Genomic DNA, 5,851 nt, shown 5'->3' on the forward strand with positions numbered 1-5,851 from the left:
AGTTTAACATGCACGTAAAAGAACTTTTAACCTTTATTTACACTTCAAGCTACAAATTTCACATTTCTTACAATTTAGTACTTAATCATAGAAATTAAGATAAAAATCTAATTTATAGAGTTATTTTAAACTTAAAAGACCTAATTTGAGTATCCAAAAGTAAATTACGATCATCGAAAATCAGAAAATTATTAGACGGGCTTAGGTGTTACATTTTCTTCAGCCAGTTTCCTTGTTCACATTCAAATGAAAAATTGGTGAATAGACATTTAGATTTATAACCACTTTAATCGGTAGGAAACTGAGTAAGTCTCTACGGAAAAGTAATTATCTGGCCGTGGATTACCTGTGAAACAACACGGTGAATTTCATGTATAAAAACTGTATGTTGAAGCATCTGCGACGATATTCCTTAATCCACCAATTGTTGATGCCAACATAATGAACACTCCTATGACTATGCAGCTCTGAAATATAGGGGAAAACAGACATTATTATGAGCCCTGAAATATACGTAAGCTCCTGTTTTAACACTCTTACCCAATTGATGAACCAATTGAAGCTGAATCTTTTTGGTTTCTTGATCACCAACCACATTATACAGGGAAGCTGTAATTGATGATAGATTAGTAGTAAGGCGGTTTTAGCAAATTGAAGGGAAATCAGTCTGTTGCTTACAAAATATGAAGTGGGGGCGAAACCAAATCCACCAAAAAAACCCAGAAGATCTCCAAAGAAAGGGAAAGTGACTCCTACGAACATCGAGTATGAGCCTGAGAGCAATCCCTGGTGGGAAGTTGAGCCTTTTGACCATCATATTCTCCAGCAAGTCAAACACGGGCATAGCAAACACCTGGTAGCTTCCAATGACATGAACAACCACCATCAAGTTTGCCGAGGCGATGAGCATGCAGGTCTCTTGAGTGCCATAAGTACATTATCATCAACATCTTGACCGAATGCCCAGTATCCTATCATGGCTACGGGGAAGTAGCATATAGCATTTATGAAATACGCTCCAACTGCACCTTTCCACATTGGTATTTTCGAAGGCCTTCCAGAGTTGACGGCATTGTGGCCTGAATTCAAGGGCAACTGCATGGCCCGCAAATGCAAACGAGATTGACCAGTGCGTTGAACACTCGAAACATCAAGTCAGTTGACTGTTCTTGTATCCATAGTTCACATCTTTGATCGGCCATGACTCAAGGACCTGCCCAGGCTATGGTTGAATAACTCAGAGACATGACCGCCGCAGCTAATGAACAGAAGCAACTGAATGAAATTGGGTAGCTGAGAGAGGAAAAATGGATGCACCAAATATCACGATCCAGTAGGACTGCCTGAGCTGTGTGCAGCTGGTACAAGCAATCTCCATGAACTTCCTAAGGCACTTCCCTCCGGTAACCATGTACACAATGTCACATCCAACTTGAACAATCAGCTGCTGAGGCAATACTACCATCCTCCGAGTTTTGGTCCAAAGCATATCGCCCGAGGTCAATGTATCGATCAATCGAGTTCCAGGGACACTCATGCAGTTGTATCATGCCACATTGTATTCAGGTCATGCACCAGGATAACACCAGAACCATTGTTCCTGGACCCCTAACATCAGAAAACACAAAATCAGACAGAGTTTTCCAACTTTCTAAAACAGATAAGCTGGGATTTATTGTAGACTGAGTTTGAGTTCGGCTTTGCATACCATCCTAGTAGGCCATGGCATAGGGCAAGCTGAGGACACCTGCACCTATCATGGCCGTAACAGTGTGAAAGTTGAGTACCACCATTTGGCTTGCCGAATAGGATCCTTGGGCCCATTTCCGTGGATTGAACTTCCTGTTAGATTCAAATGTCAATAAAAGATAGTATTAGCCAGTGGGCAGGAGAAACTAGCTAACTCACCTTTGGAGAAGTTGAAACCATTTTTACAAGGATGAAGGGAAGATTGAGATATCCCTGAATATATGGAGTTGGGTCATCTCATGAGTTTAAGTAGGGCACACCTAGTGGTTGATTACTTTGTTTGGTGGAATGAAGGTAGAAATGACATCCCATTTACTTTGGTTAGTTTTCTCATTTTCGATATTTCTTCTGCCTTTTGCACATCTCCCAATGACCCTTTATCCCTAATGTACATACATCATTTTAATCAACTAGGAAAATATTTCAACAGGCAACAAAAAAAGGCACTTGTTTACTTTGTTTAACCCTTCCTTTTTTGAAAATAATTCTTTTTCCATCTCCCAAGACACTCCTACATGCTCCACAAACCCCTCCAACGATTAAGGGGGTAAAGGATAGTTGGTTAGCTTAACAAAGTAGCATACCATGGAAATAAATAAATAAATAAATAAATAAATAAAGGAGAGATGACGACATAGACTTTGAAATGTTCTACTCCTCCATGATGCAGTTAAGGAATCAACTGGTTTTAATGGCAGGCAACACGAAGCTCTACTAGAAACTTCCTTAGTTGAGCAAAAGGACATTGCTGGCATCTCTGCTTTTTACGAGATTTGGACCCTAAGCCAATGAAGGGAAGTTTAGTTGGTTGGTGCTTTTCATCACCCCCAAAATCATTATACATCTTTCTCTGTTTCTTTATAGTTGAAATTAAGTGCATAGTTTCTGTCATAATGATTAAAGTGAGGAAGCTGCTTGCTTATGCAAAAGTTGGTGGGGTCATGATCTTTATTTTGAGGCCCCATTGGAGGCTGCGAACAAAATTACAATGATAGCACAGATCTTCACTAATCTTCATTAACGTTATCGTCACTTTTACATCATAGTGATCCAAATGAATCTAGACTAATTCTCTTCTAATGGTTCAATCCACAGGGAAAATAATCTGGGTGTTGATAACTCAGAATTGCTTTTTCATATATTATTGGGTGCTTTGTTTGATTTTCTTTTACCACTTTTTATGTTCAAGGTGTGCGAAGAGGTTAAAGCTTTACTTGAGCACTAAAATCACTCAGTCTTTGAGACTTGAGGTGTACCAACGCTAAGCACTCTACTACCATCCATGAAAGCTAGTATCCCAAATCAATCACCAAAACAATTTATGGCTTAGTTACTGCATGAAGTTGAATCATGTAACATAACCTACTTTGGAAAATGAATGATGGCACATTCTGAATGAAACATGAGATACCATGTCATTTGTTGTCATCAGTACATCAAATACTTGGTCCTAGATATTAGTACATAACTTTGCTCATGCTTAGCCACTAAAGTCACTGATAAAAACTGGTGGTTTCTGACTAAGCCCGCCGGATTCTAATGTTGCTGATGAACTTAAATCCCATCCAGGCTTACTAGGTGGGGTCTGTGATGAAACTGCCCTGAGAAACTATTGTGACCTGCCTGGACCTTGAACGTAAGCAGAACCAATTCCTGATCCAACCATTTGTTGTTGTTGCTGCTTCTCTTGCTGCAGTTGGGAGAGCTGCAAGGTTGGGATTCCTGACCCAACCGTTTACACAATTTTTTTTCTTTACCATTTGTAGTTGTCAATGGTAATACTGTAGATGTTATTCTAATTCTTGCAGCACTGTAGATTGCTTTTAATTAGCTTTGGACATATCAGATAAAGAAACAGAACACTGCAATGACAACTCAAGGTGAGTTACTGCAATGACAACTCAAGATGAGTTAACATCATAAAAAAGGTAGCCAGAATTAGGAGGCAAAGAAGCAAAATACTGGTGGCCTACCTGAGCAACGATCTAGCTACTGTTTCAGCATCAGACAGATCATTCTGTCTGCGCTTCAGTATTTTCAATTAGCTCTGAGTTTTGAATTTGTGGTCGATAGAAGTTCCTACTGGAGACAGACCATGCATTTTCTTCCTCTTTTCTGTTGAAATGGAGACAGTAATAAATGGAGGCGTTTATCTCCTAAATATTTGATGGTATTCTTGACAGTATGCAGAGTTATAGAGCTTCGTATCATAAAATAATATCTTCATGCAAAACGACTTTCGGGTCAATTTAAATCCTGAGAAAACCAATGAAGTAAAGTGCTTAACTTGTTAGAAGAAGCATCTGATTTTAGGAGATCAAAGCGCAAATGTACTCAGAATTTTTAAAATCACATGACTCTATACCATCAGTGCTCAGAAAGCCTTTCGGCAATTGAGCCACCACCAGAAAAAGGTGACCTTGAAAACCTTACGATACAGCCGTTACACTGCGTTGCGACATAATTTAATACTATGCTATAGGAAGGCTGCATATAGCACACATTTTCCAAAATTAAGTTTCGCTACTATTAACCCACTTGAGTTGAAAATAAAAGGAGCAAAAACATGATCCACGAGTGTTGAATGTCACCAATGAAAATTCAACATTAGATGTAGAATGCTTCTGTATTTGAACGAGATGACTGAATTATATTTACATGTAGGACCAACGCTAGGCAAACTGAGTCTCTCATGTAAGCCTTCACTGGATTCCGCGTAAACATTTCCACAATCGGTTAGCTGTTAATGCTATGGTCAAAATTGATATTGTATAAAACAATATTCAATTTATTATCGAATATCAGGTACCAATACTGATTGAACTGAAACCAAAACAGCATAGCAACAGTTGATGGCTTTTTTACCTGTAGAAACACCTACAGGATTTCCAGAATCTATGGACAAGACAAACATACATAACTGAAAATTATATTAACACAAACAATAAACAAAGGTTAACAGCCATAAACTCTATGCAGTGTAAAGACTCAATTTTTGAATAATTAATTTAAACTTAATTTTTTATGAAGAATTGCAACTTTTCATCTAGTACTAAGATGAAAGTATTTGACTATTCATTATGATTAATGGACAAACCTATTTATAATGAATAAATATAATCATTTAGTTGAAAAGATATAATGAATGGTTATGACTATTTTAATAGTCAGTAGTCACTTACAATCTCTATAAAGGATCGTAATGATGAAGCAAAGCATTGTACTTTCAAGTGAATCAATCTACCTCTGCCGCTTGATCTTCCTCGATTTCTTGGTGATGAGCTTACATCATTGTTTGTATGATCTTTACTATCACTTCTTTCACATCTTCATTGGTTATAGCTTCGATCTCATCCATGTCATCGACCTTTTTGGTTATTTTCTTCTCGATGTTTTTCAAAGAGTTTTTCAAAGACATCTTGGCTTTGAAAACTTGTTCAATTGACTCATCTTATCTCCTATTGAATCTGTCTTTTTAAACTTGCACTCACCCATAACTTCAGAACCTCGTCAACTCATCTTGTTCAATGGAACTTTTAATAAAATTCATGAACCTCGTAAACTTCAGATCTTGGACATTAATGATTGTGAACCATACAAATTTGGATTCAGTTAGCACATAACTCTTGTGTAGGTCCATCATATCAGTTTTCTATTGCCGGTAACTTCATCCATCAGCAAAATATAAAGGCAAAAAGGCATATGAGACTTTTTGTAATATTAAAAAATAATTTCAATGATTCTTGAAATATTTTTGTACTCAATGCGACTCTTAAATTTAGAAAACAAATTTATTGTGATATTTTGACCAACAATTTTTGCCGTTGACCGTTACGTTACGATATCAATGTGACAGTCTACGGTGTTGATGTGACAGTTCATAATGATTAGTGATGATGTTGATGGACTAAATTGGTTTTTTGATCGAATTCGTAGGCCAAATTTTTTTTTAAGTTCAAGAGTTTATTTGATTTTTTTAAAAAAGTTCAATGGCTTATTTAATTTTTCAGAAAAAATATTTAAAATTTTAAATTTAAACTATACAGAAATACTAAAAATATAATTTAAATTACTAAAATATTAAAAATATATATATTAACCA

The 5,851-nt window shown here is 36.8% G+C and overlaps 1 pseudogene; it reads right to left on the reverse strand.

The window, feature by feature from the left end:
• Positions 1–285: 285 nt before the first annotated feature.
• LOC120197350 lies at positions 286–5,167 on the reverse strand (annotated as a pseudogene).
• Positions 5,168–5,851: the final 684 nt, after the last annotated feature.

This window comes from Hibiscus syriacus, unplaced genomic scaffold (assembly GCF_006381635.1).
Source record: "Hibiscus syriacus cultivar Baekdansim isolate YM2019G1 unplaced genomic scaffold, ASM638163v2 tig00117048_pilon, whole genome shotgun sequence".
Lineage (NCBI taxonomy): Eukaryota > Viridiplantae > Streptophyta > Magnoliopsida > Malvales > Malvaceae > Hibiscus > Hibiscus syriacus.